We start from the raw sequence: 20,136 nt of genomic DNA, 5'->3' as shown, positions 1-20,136 counted from the left end.
CCAAAGCTACCTAGCACCCCGTTTCCTAAATACTGATCCTTCCTAAGGAGGGCTCCTACCTTCCCTTCTTATCTGAAGTTTATGACTTTCTGCTAGAAAGTTCTTGTGTGTCACACAAAGCATCCATGACCTCTCTAGACTGATCCATAAGTGAACCTTAGACTCTCCTGTGAGGGTGGTTGGTCCTATTGGCACTCAACTATTGGGATGAGACCACTAGGGTCAGCTGACAGCCATATGGCTGCTGAGTAATCAGTCAGAGGCATTGGCTCTGGTTTGGGGTTTCAGTGGCCCCGAGCTTAGCTTTTTCTCTCCTTCGTAGAGGACTGTTGTAGAATTTAAGCCTGGTTCTTCCTCCCAGCCCCATGCTCCCAGAAATAAGACTCAGACTCAAGATATTTTACAAATACCTTGGCCATATAGCTAGGCTCTTCTCTGACTAGATCATAACTTAAATTGCCCATTTATTCCAATCTACAGTCTGCCATGTGACTGCTTATCTGTGTTCTGATACCATGAGTCCGTCTTGTCACATCTTTTCCAGGGGGAATCTTTATCACCTCACTCTATTCCAGAATCCTTTCTGCCTCCCAGATGTTCCACCTTCTATTCTACCCTTTCCTGTAGGTTTTTAAATTGACAGGTAATGCCTCCATACAACACACAAGATATTCTCTCTACAGGTTATTGTGAGACTCCATGATTAGCCCAACCTCTTTTCTGGATAGCTTTGAACCCAATGCATCCTTCATATACCTACATATGGCCACACATAACACCCAGGGGTGTCACAAGCAGCTCCAACTGCATGTAGCTTCCTGCTGGGATATAGGCTGCGATGCATTCCTGTGGAAAGAAGTCAGCATGTATTAACACTGGAAAGATAAGTATATTGATGCACACCTTTTATCCCAGCACTCAGGAAGGAAGCAGAGGTGGGTGGATCTCTGTGAGATGAAGGCCAACCTTGTTTACATAGTGAGTTCCAAGCTAGTCAGGGCTACATAGTAAGGCCTCGTCAAAAAAAAAAAAAAAAAAAAAAAAAAGCAAGCCAAAAAGTGTAGAAAGTTCCAGCATTGTGGGAACAAAGTTCGTTACATCCCCCACAGTGTCTGCAGTGACTTCACAGAGCTCACAGCATTGAAACTAGACTGGATCACCCTTCTTACCTGAGCTTGTGTGGTGCACCTTTGTCACATGCCTGTGCTCCTGGGGCATGTTCCAATGGCTCTCCAAAGCCAGCTCTGAGCCAGGCAAAGTGGCAGACATCTGTAATCCTAGTGCCCAGGAGCCTATGAGGTGGAAGGATCACAAGGTCAAGGTCAGCCTGGGCTACATAGTAGATAAAGTTGGGACTAGACTCATATGTAGCCAGTTTCTTGATGCATACAGATTGGATATCACTGGGCACAGATCTCCAGGCTATACAACTCTGGAGGCTGAGATGGCAACCTCATTCTGTCCCCTCAGCCTGTCCCTTCCTAGTTGCCACCTCTGAGCTAGGATCCAATGAGACTCATTCCCAGACAGTCCTATCTGGGTTCCTTTGAGCCTGTAGCCTTAAAGAGCTTTTGGGCCAGATAAGTCAACATAGCATCTTACCACCTATAAGTGATGGAGGCCAGCCTGGGAGAAGCCATTCTTTTGGATCTTTGTACTTCCATCCCAGCAAGACCCATACTGGCACACATACCAGCTGGATCCTGGATGTGGGTGGAGGAGCTCACACCTCAAGGAGCTCTCAACTTGCCAGAGTGTGCCACACCTGATATCTTCAAAACACCACCTGCTGGACAGGTCACTGGAGAATTAAATCATGGCTAAGAGACCGCCCTACATCACCATTTACCCTGTCATCATTCCTCTTCCCTCCTTGTCTTGCTCTTCCCGCATCACTGCAAAGCTAGAAAGATGTGGGACGTCCTCTCATCTATCAGAACATTGCATCCCACACTCAAGATACTTGGGACACACAGACTGGGATGAGAGCGAGGTGGCTGCTGCTGTGGCACAGGGGATGATGTTGGTGGTCCTAACAATGCAGAGGATGCTAAAGATGATGCTGGAGATGATGGACCAGTTGCTTGGGATGCTGGAGAGGCCAGTGGAGATGCTGGAAGTGGTGAAAGAGCAGCAGGTGAGGAATAGTTGACCAGTATACAGTAAGTACTCAGTAAATGACTTCCCCTATATCTATATGCAAAGATGTCCCTATCTTCTCCAAGCATGATACTGGGAAACACAAATAGCTAAGCTCACTGAAGGGATTCACAAGGATACTATGTGGCAGAGAGCCAGGCCACAGACCTGAATCCTCTCTGCTACTTCCATAGAACCTCACTTGGGCCTCAGTTTCCTCATCCCTGATCATGAATGATCAAAGGGTCTTATATGCCACCAACTGTCAGGAGATCAGCATAGTGGAGTAACAGGAAGACCCCTAAGTAGATGCCTAACACATCCAATTCTAAAACTTCTCCAGCAGTCCTGGTAGGCGGCCAGAACACAGATAAGTCACCCACCTCACCTTCCTTATGCCATGGAGGGTCTGTGTGTGACTATCCAGGTCACCCACCGTCTCATACCCTGCCTGCACTGGGAGGATCCAGCAGTCAGAGGGCAGGGATGGCTAAGCCACACTGTGAACACACTGGCTGCTGGTCTCTGTGCTCTTGGCTTTCCTTACCTGCCAGACTCGGCCCTGGAGGCATGTACTGACTGTTAGGGAGGCATTACCATGTTCTGTCCCACAGAACACAGACAGCATCTGTCTCTGCAGCTTCTCTTGTAGCCAAGGGCGTCTGGCTGGCTCCCTCACACTGGCCGCAGCTTGTTCCTGGGGAGGTGGCCCCATCTGGGGTCTTGCTGTCTGGTCACAGTCTGTCTGGATTCAGGGATCTAGAGATACTGCCTCTATGTGACTTGTTTATTTGTCTTTCCAGAGCCCTCAAGGACCCTGTGCAGCTCTGCCTGGAACCAGGGCTGTGAGTGGATGAACTCTGGTTAGCCAGGGGACAGACCACACTCAGATCTGCAGACAAGACCACAGGCTTTGGCCTCTGCCCAGCCCTCCAACCATCCCAGAATGGCCATTTGCTGGAAACGAGGTCTGGGAAGGTTAAACAGTCCTGGGCACACTCTAGGACACCATCTAAGCCCATTGTTCCCAGGTTCTCCCACTTTCCAGCTGGAATTACACCCAGGAGGAGCAGGGTGCCTTGGATAGCCCCAAAGTCCTCCATACCTAATCAACCCAGGAGGAGTGGGAACTGTCAGGATACCTGGATAATTGGGCTTGAAGGTTCAGGCTTCACATCTCATGGAGAGCTATTCAGACAGACAGACAGTGCCAGGGCCACAGATGTTCAGCTACTATACTAGAATCTGAAGCTGGGAGACAGTCAGCCTAGAACACTAAGCCACTGCCCTGACAGCAAAAACATTTGGGATTCCCAGCCTGAGTTGGCTTTAAATTTTGTCCATCCAAAATCATCATCAAAAAAACAAAAAACAAAAAACAAAAAACAAAAAAGCCTCACACCAAAGGCTACCATGTTCCCAGAGCTCCCATGGTGGTGGTGTCTCAGAGACAGTAGAGACATGAACATGTTTCTCATTCCACATTCTCAAGACTCACCCCGAAGATCCCACACAGGGGTGAGTGGGGGCACAGATAGGGCTCGGTGCAGGTGGCACATCAAGAGTCCAAGAGAAGAGACAGTCTTAGGATGTCAGTAGCAACAGCCTAGAGGGTCCAACAAAAGTCACAGGAGTTCTTGGCCTTCCCCTGAACAAAGGATAGATTCATAGCTGTCACAGCCAAAGACTAAAAGCATTCCCTAAAATAAGTAAGTAAGTGAGTAAGTAAGTAAGTAAGTAAGTAAGTAAGTAAGTAAGTAAGTAAGTAAGTAAGTAAGTAAGTAGATAGGGTAGTTGATGGCCAGACCATAAGAGTCCCTAGGAACCTCAAGGTTGGGGAACTGCTGGGCTGGGCCAGATTCAGGGAACAGATACTCTTGATATGCTAAGGTGGGAAGGGCAGGGGATGACCATAGGGCACCCTAGAGGATTCTGTGGGTGTACCCAGGGGACCCCTGGGCCCTTTATTCTAGATTCTGAGCCCCAGATTCTGCATGGTTGAGTTCAGCCAATGTAATAGTCTGACCCACTGCACAGTAGTTCCTTTAGGGCCACCCGCTGGAATTCGCCCCTGGAATGCTTCAGACCAAGCAAGTTTGGTGCTGATGGGTTGAGCAGATAACAAGCGACCATTCAATAGAGGAAGATTTTCCCTTCTGGCACCCAGGGTGGGGGAGGTTTTCTTACCCTTCCTTCTGGACAAGTCCATAAAAATACCAACCTGCCAAGTGGGCATTCTGGAGGTGCCAGTTGCAGAGGGTGAACCAAGGGCACCACTCACATAAACTTTCCCAAAGCCCCTGTGTTTAAAGCAACAGTGGCTGAGGCTCCAAGTTCAAGCTCCATCTCTAGCCACTCTATTCTGGGACTTGCTGTCTGGGGGTGGCCGCCTGACCTCCTCTCCCAGGATCTCCTACGCACTGTTCGAGGTGCCAAGTACAGGCAGGAACGGCTTCAGAGCCTTTTGCCTTCACATTTCCTCAGCTGGCACACAGAGCCCCTGCTGTCAGAACTGACAGGTCTAATTTCATCAGGAAAGACTCACAGGGTCCCTCTTACCCTGCTGCTTTGCCACATGCACCCAGGCATTCAGAGAGGCTGCTCTGGAATGCTCCAGTACCTTCCAGGGAGGGGTGGTTCTCTCCTCCCCAGAGAAGGAGGCATCCTGGGCAGCATTGCCAGGCAACAAGCAGGGCCCAGCAGACAATGGCAACACCTGATTCCAAAAGTCATCAAGTTCAAGACTACCAAGCTGAGACAATAGACAGGAACACACCAGGACCTTCTAAACGCAGGGTCCCCTGCATTGCCAGGCCTACTGAGCTAGGACAATGAAGAGCCAAGGCTGGGAAAGCTGTCCTAGAACTCACTCTATAGACCAGGCTGGCCTTGAACTCAGAAATCCACCTGCCTCTGCCTCTCAAGTGCTGGAATTAAAGTCATGTGTTACCACTGCCTGGCTTGGAAAGCTTATCTTATCTGACTTCGGAAACTGAAAGTTTGAATGAAAATGGTCTCCATAGGCTCATAGGGAGTGGCATTATTGGAGGTGTGGCCTTGTTGTAGGAAGTGTGTCACAGGGAGTGGACTTTGGGGTTTCAGAAACTCAAGCCAGGCCCAGTGTCACTTTTCCTGCTGCCTGCCAATCCAGATGTAAAATTCTCAGCTGCCCTTTAATCCCAGCACTCGGGAGGCAGAGGCAGGTGGATTTCTGAGTTAGAGGACAGCCTGGTCTACAAAGTGAGCTCCAGGACAGACAGGGATATTCAAAGAAACCCTGTCTTGAAAAAAAAATTCTCAGCTGCTTCTCCAGCACCATGTCTGCCTGCATGCTGTCATGCTTTCTGCCATGACCATAATGGACTAAACCTCTGAACCCGTAAGCCAGTCCCAGTTAAATGGTTACTGTAATCATGGCATCTATCCACAGTGACAGAAACCCTAAGACAGGGATCATGACTGGGGACAGAAGCATGGCAGCACAAGACAGGACAAGGCCACCTCCTTGACTTGCGGTCCACAGTCAGCCTCAATCCAGTCTTGTATGGGATTTGTGTGAGTTGGGGTCTAGCTCCTGGGAAGCCCATATACTCATTCAGTGCCTCTCCAAATAGAAATGCACCCTCCTCAACAGAAAATAGCCCATCTTCTACTTCCATGTGCAAGGAAAAGGACTAACTGATCTCAAGAGTGACCATCCACAAGGATGTGTTTCAGCTCTGTGGCAATGGGCAGATGAAAAAGCAGGGAAGAACAGAAAGCCCTTTGCAAATGAAAATGCCTCAGTACTTGTGAATGGAAAGCCACCCATCCATCCTTCCAGAGAATACCCCTACACATCTGTCTATCCACCCACCCACTCTCCCACTCAGCCTCCTACCCATCCATCTATCCATCCATCCATCCATCCATCCATCCATCCATCCATCCATCCATCCATTTAATGTATCCACCCATCTGCCCACCTGCCCATTTGTTCCCCCAATGTGAAGCTCACAAAGTATGTCTGTGTGTATGTGCAGAGGTGCCTGGGCAGGAGACTGCACTGACTCTGCCCATCATCCAGTGCAAAGGAGTTCCCTGCCACCCACTTGTGCTGACTTGGGTTCAGTGTCCCTAGCTCTGCTCTATCAGTTGATCTGGTAGACATGTGGTCTCTGCCCCTGTCTTCAGTGCTTGGGTTGCCTGCTCCTGCCATCTTGTCACTACCCCAGGTCTCCTCTGTCCTCCAATGCTCTGCTTACTTCTTGTTTCTGATGCTGTGGCTCCAGTCTGCACACTACTATCTGTGTTTTCAGCATCTCTGCTGCCCATCACCTGTCTCTGACATATGCAGATCACTGTCACCTCCAGTGAAGCAGGCCTGGCCCCTCCTGGAGCTACCCCACCCACCCACCCATAGCCTCTGACACTCCCAGGCAGAGAGTTTAACATATTTCATCAAGGGCTGACCCTTGCACCACCTTGCTCTTTCCTTCCACTCTGGTCTCAAGGATCCTCCTGAGGTCCCCATGTGCACACACCATGTCCTCTCATGTCCTGAGATCTCTGCATGTGCTCCTCCTCCAGCCTGAAGAATCCCCACTTTCCCTGCCACTCAACCCCTGCCCTATGGCAGCTGGGGCATACTTGGGACATTGAGGTTGAGGATAGTGGCATGATGAGTCCATCTGGCATACAGCAGGTGCTGACCAATGTCTGTGGATATGGACGGGTAGGCAGGTGGGCTTCGCTCTCTAGACTTCCATTCATCACCAGTGGCAAGGGACTAGACAAGGATCTACCCTGGAGCTCAGCCATCACAGACCCTGCTCAGCTCCGCATACCCAGGGCTGGACGTGGCATCTGTGAGAAGCATGATAACATTGATGGAACGAGGCAATGGCTCCTTCCTGGATGTGTTTTGCCTTAATCCTATATTTTCCTAATGAAATCTTTCTTGCAGGGTATCTATAATGGGTTTCCTAACTCCAGGAAAAATTCTAGAGAGCCGAGAGCAGAGAAGCAATCTTTATGACAAAGAACAAAGAAAGGGAGGGATAGGAGAGTTAAGCTAAGCCCAAGTTGTGCCTTGACTTGGCTGGGATGGGACTAAATTGGTAGAGTGCTTACCTAGCATTCATGAAAGTCTGGATTTCATCTGCATCTGTGATGGTTTCAATATGCTTAGCCCAGGGAGTGGCACTACTAGAAGGTGTGGCCTTGTTGGAGTAGGTATGTCACTGTAGGTGTGGCCTTTAAGACCCTCATCCTAGCTGCCTGGGAGCCAGTATTCTGCTAGCACCCTGCAGATGAAGATATAGAACTCTCAGCTCCTCCTGTACCATGCCTGACTGGATGCTGCCATGTTCCCACCTTGATGATAATGGACTGAACCTCTGAACCTGTAAACCAGCCCCAATTAAATGTTATCCTTATAAGAGTTGCCTTGCCGGGCGTGGTGGCACACGCCTTTAATCCCAGCACTTGGGAGGCAGAGGCAGGCGGATTTCTGAGTTCGAGGCCACCCTGGTCTACAAAGTGAGTTCCAGGACAGCCAGGACTATACAGAGAAACCCTGTCTCAAAAAAAAAAAAAAAAAAAAAAAGAGTTGCCTTGGTTATGGTGTCTGTTCACAGCATAAAACCCTAACTGAGATACCATCCCTGTATAGATGTGATGGCACATGCCTGTCATCCCAGCACTCAGGAAGTAGAAGCAGGAAGATGAGAGGATCAGGAGTTCAATCAAGGCCATTCTCCTCTACATAATAACTTTGAGGCCACCCTGGCCTACACAAGACTGTCTCAAAACACACTAACAAAAATTGTGGAGAGCCGTGAGCAATCGCCATCATGAGCCTCCGCTGTGCCTAACTGGTAAACAAGTAATGTGCGCAGGTGCAAGAGTAAATTAGTGCCAAGTCACTGCCCATCCCGGAGCATAGTAGTGGGGTGATGAGTGAGCAGCTAATCAGGAGCTGACACGTCACATGGAGGGGTATATAAGCAGCATCATTTTCCTTGTTCGGCGTTGTTCTTCTTTTGCCTGTGCAATCAATGCTCTCCCAATAAATGTGTGCAGAAGGATCCTGTTGCAGCATCGTTCTTCCTGGCCAGTTGAGCGCGTGCAAGAAAAAAATCATAAAGATAGGTGGCCAGTACAAATACCTAGGTAGTTTCAGGACAGTGGCATTTAAGACATGGTGATATTGCTATAGCATTCATTTTGCCTATGAGAACAAAGACACAGATTTGGGTCACATATAATAACTAGCATGTGGCAGGGTCTCTCAGCAAGCAAGGTGGAGTAAACTGTATGTTCTGTCTGAAGAGAAACAGCCTCTTGGCCTGTGTAAAGTTCAGTTGCTGATAGATCATGTACCCAAGTAGAAGGTTTGGGAAGAAACCAAAGGGTGACAATCACTGCACAAGTGGCTCAGGGGGTGATGGTTTCCTGTAAGTATTTGTACACCTGGAACCCAGAGTTTGGGACATGTTAGACAAAGCCCTCCACCACTGAGCCTGACCCCCAGGCCCATCCCATTGTTTACTTTTTACTTAGGGACAGGGTCTCACTAAGTTGTCCATGCATACCTTAAACTAATGGTCTTCCTGTCTCAGCCTCTCCCTGGGATGACAGGCCTATGCCACCAGGCCCATTGGTAATTCTTAAATAGTGCACAGGATGTGCCAAGGACCACAGGAAATGTTTCTAAGGTCTCCACCCCAGGATGGTGAAGAAATTCTGTCCCTGAAGTGTCTTCAATGGGGAAAGCAAGAACACAACACGCAGGGTGGAGCAGAGCCTGCAGTCGGGGCAAACCCCAGGAAAACACTGTCTCAGAAGGGTCCCTCACATTAGCCATCTTTAAAACAAGGTGCTCTGATAGACGTGGCCCTTTTTGTAAGGAGGACATTGATGAGCATGTGGTGAGGTGCTGGTCTTATGAACGAAAAGCCTGGTGAGTTGCCATACGGCACTCTTAGAGTGGCTAAAATGGAGCAGATGACAAGGCTGGAGGGAGGCAGAGTCTCTGTCACATCCACACAATGCTTATGGGGTGTGACTTGCTAAAACCTTAGGACATGGGCCTGGGGACACTGCACAGTCAATAAGGCACAAGCACGGGGGCCTGAGTTTGTCCCTCCAGAACCCGAGTGAAAAGCCAGACATAGTGGCCTGCACTTTCAATGCCAGCACTGGAGAGGGGGTGACAAGAGGGTCCCTAGGGCTCTGTGCATAGCTAATGTGGCTTAGTGACAAGCTCCAGGCTAGTGAGAGGCCCTGCCTCGAAACACTAGATAGACAGTATCTGAAGAACACTCATAGTTGACCTGTAGCCTCTCATTCATACACACGCGCGCGCGCGCGCACACGCGCACACACACACACACACGCTTACTTCTCTGCCATGTTATGTAGGCTCTGCTAAAGCTAGGCACATGATAACCCAGACCCTCCCTTTGGGTATAATCCCTGAGCAGCTCTTCATGTCTATCCATAGACACACACTCAGTTGCTTCAGATGGTATTATGGATAGCAGCTCCATCACTGGAAGCCACTCAAGTGTCCATTATCAACAGAGTGGGTGAATAAGCTGAAGGATGTGTGCACTGTGGGCCTTTTTGTTTGCTTTGCTTTGGTTTGGTTTTCTTGAGACAGGGTCTCACTATGTAGCCCTGGTTGGCCTGGCACTTGCTCTACAAACCAGGGTAGCCTTGAACCCACAGAGATCCACCTGCCTGTCAACTGCTGCCATTTGTGTTCCACTATAGCTGGATGCACTGTGAAATATTACGCAATGGAAAGTGAACAGTCAAAGCTGCATGAAATAAGAAAATGGAGTCTCACCTCCATGGGCTCAGGAGAGAAGAGAAGCCAGACACATAGATATAGCCATGTGTCAAAATCAGAAATCTGTCCATGATGTTGCAAGAAGGTGCCTACTATGGCCTGGGGGAGCTAGGAAGTTGTGGGGCTGTCAGATCTCTGACAACACTCTGGTCTTGGTCTAGGGGCACTTGTGGGCAGAGTAGTGTGTCACTGATTTTTGTGTTGAAGATGGGTTACTTGCCACAGCATGAGCTAGATTACCTCTAGTGACCCGTGTCAGATTACAACTCACTGTGACAAGAAAACCCTCCTGCAAGCTACATGTGCAGAGAACACTCAAAGGCCCAGTGCCCTCAGGTCCTCCATCAATGGTCTTGGTGACCTGGCTGCTGGACCTCTGCCAGCTTTGGAGACCATTTCTGAGAAGGTGTGAGAATGCTGGTCACATTCTTGTTGATCATGGTGAGTCACACCTGCATCTGTACACACACAGCCCAAGACTTGGAACCTGATGCATTTGTCAAGAGCAGGAGCTATCTGTTGGCTAGGCTGGGTGAATCCTGAATGAATAGTTCTCTGATGCTTTTTGCTGGTCATGGGCTGAGAGCTATGTGTGATACACTTCCTATTTAATCTCCACCACTAATGTTTTCTCGGGCCCTTTCCAAAGTCTAGATAATCAACAAAGCCATCCATCAGTGCTTGGCAGCTCCCATAGTGTAAGTACTGTGGAGAGGGCTGTCTCCACCATGTTCATGTGGAACAGGCGGTGACCAGGTGCATCAGATATGACAACAGAACAGAGCAACTGGAGAGTGTGGTGCTCTGACACTTGAAGTACTTACATTTCAAGCAGATACATGACCTTGTGCTTTTAGGTATTTTAACTGTCAATAGCTGTCATGAGCCATTATCAAACAACTCTTGTTGCCTCCATAAGCAGCTCCTAAGGCTGTGTGGCCATACAGCACTGGGCAGGGTCCATCTTACCCCTGTGTCTCCCATCCCCAGGTTCTCATGAATTCCACAGAACATGATCATACCTCTCTCTTCTGCCTCCTTAACAGTCTTAAGGGTTAGGGGCAGACATGGTGGCTGTCACATTCTACCAACCACATACACCAGGGATTGAGCTTAGGGTACAGTGAACAAACAAATCAAACAAAACAAAACCCTTCCCAGATGGGATTGGAAGACCAGAGTCATAGATGTCCTTACCCCCCAATGTCCTCCATCATTCCGGGAAACCAGGACGATGCAGCTGACATGGGCTGAGATGACCTGAGCCTGGACCCTGGGTCTGGCTCTCCCTGTGTCCTTCTGTCCTTCCTTAATGAAAGCACTAGGCCTTCCCCACAGAGGAGGGTCCAACTGGCCCCTTTCTTCCTCATCTTCCACAGCACACAGAGACAAGACAGCACTTGGTATAGCCTGTGAGGCTGGTGTGGGAAGGGCAAAGAGCCAGGGTCAGACAGGGTGAACCAGGGAAGATGGGATAGGAGAAAGTCACATCATTTGAACAGACGATCAAACAGAACTATGACTGTGAGCAGGCATTGTGGTTCTGCCCAAGCTACATCCAGATCACCCAGGCCTCTGGGTCTTTTGGGCTCCCTGGAGTGTCAGATCTCCAGGGGAGCATCATCTGTCCAGAACTTTGGGGAAGATGAGAGAAGCAGGTCCCTGAAGCGGCGGGTCACCCCTGAATGTGGGCAAAGTTTATTCTGCTTTGAAGATCAGATCTTCCCAGAGACCTGTCTGGGCAGGATCTGGGTATTCACCTCTCGCTTCCTGCCCCTCATCTCTTTCTGTGCTGGGAGTGGTGGGACTGGGGACAGTTAACTCCGAAGGAATAGGTTGTAGGGAATGGTTAGTGTCTTGAAAGGCTGGTATGCTGGAAATAGGGGTCTGTCCTACAGAAGCAAAGATGTTGAGACATCCCCACGTAACACAGTAACTGAAGGCCAAAGAGGGTGTTCAGCTGACCACGTCTCTAGGCATACCCACAAACAAGTAGTTAAATACTTGGGGTCTGAGCAGGACCAAGACATGGATGAAGGGAGCCCTGGAGGTCTTGGGGAGATGCCTGGTAGGATGGGCTCCCCCACTACTCCACACAGGCCCCTTGCTCTGAGAAATATGTGCCTGACATGGTGGCAAGTCCTTCACAGGCTACATAAATAGGTGCCAGGCCTCTTGATCATCTCCTGCTCTCAAAAGTCAGTGTGGTGAAAGGCTTCTTCCAGCGGGGTGGCAATCTGTGCCACTGTTCCACATGTCCCGTGGCACCTTCTAGGAGAAGATGAATTTCACTCACACCTGCTCAGGCCAGTGCTGAGCAAGAGGCACCCAGAGACTAGATAGGGCTCAGCTGGTGCAGTCACAGCCTTGTGACTTACAGGTTAGAGCTGGCCAGGGCACACATGGGGGAGGAAGAACGAACAGAGACCTCGAGGTCTACTCAAGTGACAAGGGCATCAAGCCACACTCCCCCAGGAGGTGAGACCTGAGGGGTCTGACATGAGAGAAAGCATAGAAACAGCCCAACAGAAGACCCTCTGCTCCAACACAGTGCTTCTGCCACCAAAACCTGCTGAACAACAACAGCACATGAAGCTGTAATAAACACAACCCTCGGGGTGTGAAGCTCAGCCCACCCAGGCACCAGCTTGGCACTGTTTCCTTCACTCAGGTTATCACCATTCATCAAACACCTTTGGTATGCCCAGCTGTAGGAGTATGGAGGTGTGTAACGAAGGAGGATAAAGACCTGAACCCAATGTTTAGCAAAAAATGCAATAAAAAATAAAATTTAAAAGCCATCTGTCCAGGAAAGAGGTGGGCAGTGCCGTGGAAGAATAGAAGCAAATTTGAAATACTCCCTCCAGGCCATAATCCCGGAGGACAACATCCCAGTAGAGGAAGGAGTTGAAGGGGTAGCTATGCAAAAGCCCTGGGGTAGGCAAGAATGTGATTTATTCTAGAACACACAGGAAGGGCAGTGTTGGTAGTGACTATGGCCTACCAGGGACATGTAGGCCTTGAGGAAGGGTGTGTCCCTTCATGCTCACCATGAGATTCCTTTCATGGATTAACCACAAGCAATGACAGAGCCCTCCTTCGTGGCCCATGAACCTACTCTGGCCAAGATGTGCCCTGACATCTGGGGTAAGGTAGTTTTGGGAAATCCACAAATCCCTCCCACCCACCACTGACTGGGGATGCCAGCAGAACCCAGCCAGCATCCCAGGGGCCAACACTTTGAGGATGGGCTAGTGGGGTAGTGGGAGCAAAAATAATATCGCAAAAATCAGAGGGAGAGAAGGGAGAGGTGGGTCTGCTAATGGATAGGGACTCTATCTGAGGTCAGCTAAGGCTGAGGAGTCTTGGAGGCCAGGTAAGGAAGCAGTCCTATCTCAGGGCAGGTCACAGGACCCAGTGCCATCCTCAGGGCTGGCAGTGAGTGTAAGGTAACATGGTCCTCGGGTGATCTAAGTAGGCTGCAGAGCATGAGGAAAGAACAGGAGGATGATATCCTGGATACCTCAGCTGTGCCCAGCTGCAGGTGAGACTTGAATAGCAAAGAGCATGGCTGTATCAGGGATAGGAGGCCAGGGTGCCCTGTCAGATAGCCATGCCCACCGGGCACTCAGCTGGTAGTCTTTCACGTGCCCATGGGAGGCCTGGCACTGGCAAGGTCAAGCAGCCTGTGTGTGTCACAAGAACATGTTTAAATTATAGGGTGTGGGCATCTTTCCTTTTCTCTCCTCTGCCCAGCATTCCTGAGGCTGGGCTTGGATTTGGTTACCAAGCAGCAAGGGGCTGGAGGGCACCCACCCACGTGCTGGCAGGCATCCTTGGCTGCCACTGGCTCCACCCCCTAACAGCAATTAAACAAGTCCCAACTGGCTAGTTTGGTTAGCAGTAAGGCACGTGGATGTTAGCCCCTGTCTCGGGTTGTTTTGGGCGGTGCCTGTGCATGTGGGTGTCTGACCACGTGTGCGAGTGCATGCAGGCATGTTTGCAAGTTTGTAGTCTGTGTACACCCTGAGTGCCTGTGTGGGATCGTGAACATGTGAGGGCCTGGGCCTGCTGTGAGCATCTGTGTGGGGTCTGTGTTTACAGGTCTGTGCCTTGGTACCCTTGATCTGTGTGGGGCTGGAGAATAAACCCATGGGTGGGGTGAGGTGAAGGAGCTACAGGGAGGAACTGGCAGAACCTTCTGGTATGTGGGCCTTCAAACTGGAGCCATCCTAGATGGTGGAGGTGAGCTCAATGGCAGTCCCCTGCTTCATGGTCCCTGGGCACCTCCAATTGCTCTGTGACCCTCACCTGTGCCCCTTCATTAAAGAAGCGGACCTCACAGCCCATGCAGTGAGGATCTGGATGTAACACAGCCATGTCCCTGGTATGGCATTTGCTCTATACACCTGGCCTGTGTATTTCCTGTCTAGTGCCAGTGTGTATCTATGAAGTAACTGGTTCATAACTTCTGGGGATTAGAGGTAGCTAGCTGGCAGCCTCTAGTACATTTGTGTGTGTGTGTGCATGTAGACATGTATATACATGGTCTGTGTCTTCCTCCATTGCTCTCCACAGTAGTTTTGGGGGCAGGGTTTTCTTCCTACTAGTTAGACCGGCCCCAGGAACCCTCCAGTCTCCCACTCCACAGCCCCACCATGGCAGGTGCTCACTCACCCTTGGCTTCTTCAAGGGCGCCGGAGATGAAATTCAATACCTTGTATTTGCACCCCAAACTCTTTCTCCACTGGGCCGTCGCCCCAGCACAACCCTATTCTTTTATTTATTTCTATTTCCATGTGTGTGGCAATGCACCTCCATTTTTAACAGGTGGTAAAATGCATGCCAACCAAGTGCTACTATTTTAAAGGTTTTTCCCATGGACATTCCCCCGTAGGACAGGACAGCCATCGCTGCCATCCCACTCCCCAATTCCTTTGTTTACATACTGGAAGGTGTCCCCATTAGACGGCTAATTCTGTCCCCAGGGCCCAGTAACCATCAGTTGCTTTCTCCTTGGGGAATTATTATTCTGGGGACCTGGAGAAGGCCAAATCCCACAAGATGTATCTTGCCTCTACTTTCCTTCTCTCAGATGCCATGTGCTCACCTGTGCCATAGCATGTGTCAGATTATCCTTCCTAAGGCTCACTGATGCTCTGTTGGGTCGGGGGAGCTGTGAGGCTTCGGGGAGCAGGCCTGGAGCAAGAGTGAGGTCAAGGTGTGTCTAAACTCCAGAAATCTCGTCCAGAAACTGGTCCTGCCTCCTGCCCTGGGTCTTCTGTCCCAGCACACCTAGACCCATGCCCCTACTTTTGCCCAGCAGAGGAGGTCACTAAACTTCCTTTCCTCTTGAAGGTGAAGTTCTGAAGCACTGGAATTCCTTGTTATGTAAATGAGACACCCCCATCACCTGATGTATACCAATGATGTACATCTACCCATAGCCCTTACCCTCTCAAAGATTTAAATGGTTTTTGTTACTCTACACCCCACTTCCCAATTAAATGAACTGCTTAATGAAGGCTGCCTCCCTCTCAGACCACCAGTCTGATCGTGGTGTTCCATACATATATGTCTGTGCATCATGTGTGGGACTGGTACCTGTGAAGGTCGGGAGAGGTTGTTGAATCCCCACAGAACTAGAGTTGCAAATAGCTATGAACTACCACGTGGATGCTGGGAACCAAACACTGGTAAGTTCTCTGCAAAAACAGATGCTCTTAACCTCTGAGCCATCTCTTCATCACCCCCCTTTTTTTGAGTCATGTCTTTCATTGAACCCAGAATACCCTTCTTGAGTATTCTCTGGTCTGAAATGGTTGTAAGTTCAATTGCCGTAAAGATCCCTGAAGTTTCCTTTTACAGGGAGCTGTGGTTGTAGTTCTCACCTTTACATCTATGGTCCACCTAGAGTGGGCTTCTGTAAGTGGTTCAAGGTAAGGACCCGGCTTCATCCTTTTTGGGGGATTACTCAGCTTCATCAGCACCATTTGTGGAGAAGATGATTCTTTCCCTAAATGAACAATCTCAGAACCCTTATCAACAACATGAGGAGGCTGGTGCCATGCTGCTTTGATGATGGTAGCTTTGCAGTAAGTTTTAAAGTTGAGTGTGTCAATTTCTCATCTTTTTTTCTCTTTCTGGGTTGTCTAGCTATTTGGGGTCCCTTGGGATTCATGCATTTAGAGATTGGTTTTTACATTTCTCTGGAAAAGGTCTTTAGACTTTTGATAGAAAATGTGTTTTATCTGTTGATTGTTTAGGTTATCACTCTAGTAAGAACATGGCATGTCTTTCCATGTATTTGGGTCTTAATCATTTTGTTAAGAGGTTTTGTAGTTTTCTACATACCAGCCTTTCATTTCCTTGGTTAGTGTGTTCCCAAGCATGTATCCTTCCTTCCTTCCTTCCTTCCTTCCTTCCTTCCTTCCTTCCTTCCTTCCTTCCTTCCTTCCTTCCTTCCTTCCTCCCTTCCTCCCTTCCTCCCTTCCTCCCTTCCTTCCTTCCTTCCTTCCTTCCTTCCTTCCTTCCTTCCTTCCTTCCTTCCTTCCTTCTTTCCTTCCTTCCTCCCCCCTCCCTCCCTCCCTCCTTCCCTCCCTTCTTTCTTTCCTTCCTTTCTTTAATGTATGTGTCTATATGTATGCATTTACGTGAGGGTATATGCACATGTATGTGCAGGTGCCCATGAACACTAGAAAAGTACTCTGAACCCTTGGAGCGGGAGTCCCAGGCAGTTGTGAGGCACCTGATGTGGGTGTTGGGATCCAAAACCAGGTTCTCACGGTTGATGAGAGTCATTGACCACTGAGCCCTGTCTGCAGTTCTCATTCATTTGTCATTGAAACAAGGTCTCTCATGTAATCCAGACTGGTCTCAGTTTCTCTGTAGCTAAGAATGACCTTTAACTTCTCATCCTTCTGCACACACACCCCACACACCCCCAATGCTGGGATTGCAGGTGTGTGCTACCATGCTCAGTTCATCTGCTGAATGTGGAGCCCAAAGCCTTGTGCATACTGAGACACCAGGTACACACATGATAGATACATATATACACATGAAGGCAAAACAGTAATTCACACAAAATAAATAAGTCTTTACAATTCTTTTAAATTCAATATATTCAAGAAAATAAATAAATATAGGATCTGGTGGCCTATTAAAATGATTGTCCATCATGACTAACTGAAGTTTACCTTAGGAATATACAAGGTTCACCAGCATCAGAACACCAATCAATGCAACAGGAAGAGAGTACCACCCAGGTCATCATATTGGATGTGGAGAAGGTATACATACATACATGCTTGGCAGCTCAATCTCTTAATTGAGCTGCCTTGCCAGACCCCTGAGTATTAAACTCTTTTAGCTGTTGTAAATAGGATCATGCTTTTGGTTTCTTTTTCAGATTTGTCCCTGTTGGTGGGTGGACAGGATACTGATCTTGTGTGTTTCAATGCCAGCTTTCACACATAAAATAGTTTTACTGAAGTTATTTCTGAGCTGTAGGTAGCTTTCTTATGGAGTCTTTGAAAATATTTGAGCTACAAAATCACACCATTTGCAAATAGAGTCAGCCTCACCCCTCCCTTCAAGTTTCTTTTCTTTTATGCCTTTCATTTCCTTTTCTTGCTTAATATCTATGGACAGAATGTCAAGGGCACCGTGGAACAGAATGAGGAACACAGGCACCCTTGTCTTGCCCCTTGCCTTTGTGGGAAAGATTTTGCCCTTTGCCCCAAGTATTATTAGTGCCCTGTCCCTACCCCCCAGTATTCTTGAGCTTCTGTTGTGAAAGGGGGTTGAACCACCTTCTCCACATCCAATATGATGACCTGGGTGGTACTCTCTTCCTGTTGCATTGATTGGTGTTCTGATGCTGGTGAACCTTGTATATTCCTAAGGTAAACTTCAGTTAGTCATGATGGACAATCATTTTAATAGGCCACCAGATCCTATATTTATTTATTTTCTTGAATATATTGAATTTAAAAGAATTGTAAAGACTTATTTATTTTGTGTGAATTACTGTTTTGCCTTCATGTGTATATATGTATCTATCATGTGTGTACCTGGTGTCTGCAGAGGTTTGAAGAGGGCATCTGATCCATTGGATCTGGAGTAACTTATAGTTGTCAGTTGCCATATGGTTCTGGTGAATTGAATTTGGGTCCCCTGGTGGAACAGCCAGGACTTATAACCTTCTTTCCAGTCTCTGAATATTTTAAATTTCAGTTTTATTTAGTGTGTGTGTGTGTGTGTGTGTGTGTGTGTGTGTGTGTGTGTGTGTGTGTGTGTGTGAGAGAGAGAGAGAGAGAGAGAGAGAGAGAGGTGGTATATGTGTGTGTGTGTGTATGTGATGTGTGTGCATATGTGATGCATGTGATGTGATATGTGTATGTGTGTATGTGATGTGGTATGTGTATTTGTGTGTGCATGCATGTGTGTGTGATGTGTTCTGAGGCACAGGTGTGGAGGTCAGAGGACTGTTTACAGGAGAGAGTCAGTTCTTTTTTTTTCCACCATGTGGTTCTGTGGATGGAACTTGTGTCACCAGGCTTGGCAGCAACCACCTTTGCTAACTGTGCCTTTCCCCCAGCCTTCTCAAATACCCAGCCTCTGGAGTAAGGGCATTACTCATGTGTGGTTTACTTTTCTTGTAGTGTTTGAGAAATGCCAGCTTTGTCAGATGAACTCAAAGGTGTTCTGAAACCTTCCTTGTTCTGGGAGAAATTGGAAAGACCTAGTGTGAGTTCTTTGAGTGTTAGAATTTACCTATGAAGTGGCCAGTCTAGGACTTCCCTTTACTAGGTTGGGGTTTGGCTTTGGTTTGACTCTGTCTCCTTACTAACCTCACCTGTCCAATGCCAGGTCCTTCTTGCCCCACTTCCAGGGTCTGTCCATCTCTCCTTGTCATCGGCTTCTCTCCTTGTCATCAGCTTGCAGCCATGGATCTCCTGGGCCACAGTGCTTCTTACCCACAGCCCTCACCTGTCTTCATGTCTGGAAGCAGAACCATTCCCTTGAGCTTCATCACTTGCTTCTCATCCACTTCACTTTGGAGAGTCATCCCCTGAACTCTCCCCACACTCACACTGAGTACACATCCCAAGCCTGGACCACACTCACCCCTGTGACTCCGTCCTGACACTGCCAGATCATGTCTGCCCATCTGGGTAGCTGTTCTAGTACTTGGTGAGTGACATCAATGTATTCCCTTTGTAGGGTCCCTTTCCACACAGTGTCTGCCCTCCTGTAGAGGAGCCACCAGGCCCTGACTGGAGCTCTGGAGCTTCTTCTCCACCCAGTGTCCACTCTTGTTGCATGCCTCTACCCTCAGGCCATTGGGGGTGCTCACCCAAGCTTCCATGGGTACTCAGCTACCCTAGGGAACTGGCCTTTAAGGTAGTATGGGTGGGACAAAGTTAAGTGCTCATTTTAGGACTGACTGCAAATACATGAGCCACCCAAACTTGAGAAAGGAGAAGCTGAGGTTGCACCCGGCTAGTTGCTCAGAAACCTGACGGTCACGTGTGTCCTGCATGCAACCTGCAATGTGGTGACCTCTGCAGACTGAGGATACTCCCCAAGTGTGCCTAGGGATCCATTCTCCTCTCCCCATTGTGTACATAAGCTTTAGGTGGGGTCTCTTGTAGTCAGCTGCTGCCTTAAGCTGTGCCTACTACACACACATGCACACACACACACACACACACACACACACACACACACTGTGTCTTACAAAGGCATCACTTCAAATCTGCAGGGATGAGCAATGACTTAACCAGGCAGTGAGGACCCATTAGCCTGATCTCTGATTCCAGAATAAATCACTGCAAGAGGGGATGCCAGTGGGGTGGTCCCTGAGCTCCAAGCCAGACTGTGGTGACTCCTTCTCAGGAGAAAACTCCTCTCCTCCATTAAAACAGGCCTTCCCAACTATGAGCTGCTTCTTCCAGTGTGAAAGGAAGACTATACATAGCTGCACACACAGGCAACACAGACCTGCCCCCAACCTTGTCAGCTAGGCCACTTCAGCCAGAGCCCTCTTCCAAAAATCTGTGAGAGGTCTCTCCACAACCCCATCCCCAGTCCTGTCCTCTGCTGGCCTGACACTCTTCCCTGAGGACAGATTGCATGCCATGCACTGCTTCATC

The 20,136-nt window shown here is 48.8% G+C and overlaps 1 long non-coding RNA gene across 1 annotated transcript; it reads right to left on the bottom strand.

The window, feature by feature from the left end:
- Nucleotides 1-398: 398 nt before the first annotated feature.
- Gm46023 lies at nt 399-1,375 on the bottom strand. The gene is made up of 2 exons (XR_001778359.1): nt 1,170-1,375; nt 399-846 (listed from the first exon to the last, which is right to left on the bottom strand). It is a non-coding gene; the product is annotated as a predicted gene, 46023 (long non-coding RNA).
- Between the last annotated feature and the right edge of the window lie 18,761 nt (nt 1,376-20,136).

Source organism: Mus musculus, chromosome 7 (genome assembly GCF_000001635.26).
Source record: "Mus musculus strain C57BL/6J chromosome 7, GRCm38.p6 C57BL/6J".
NCBI lineage: Eukaryota > Metazoa > Chordata > Mammalia > Rodentia > Muridae > Mus > Mus musculus.
This window is presented reverse-complemented; position numbering and strand designations above follow the sequence as displayed.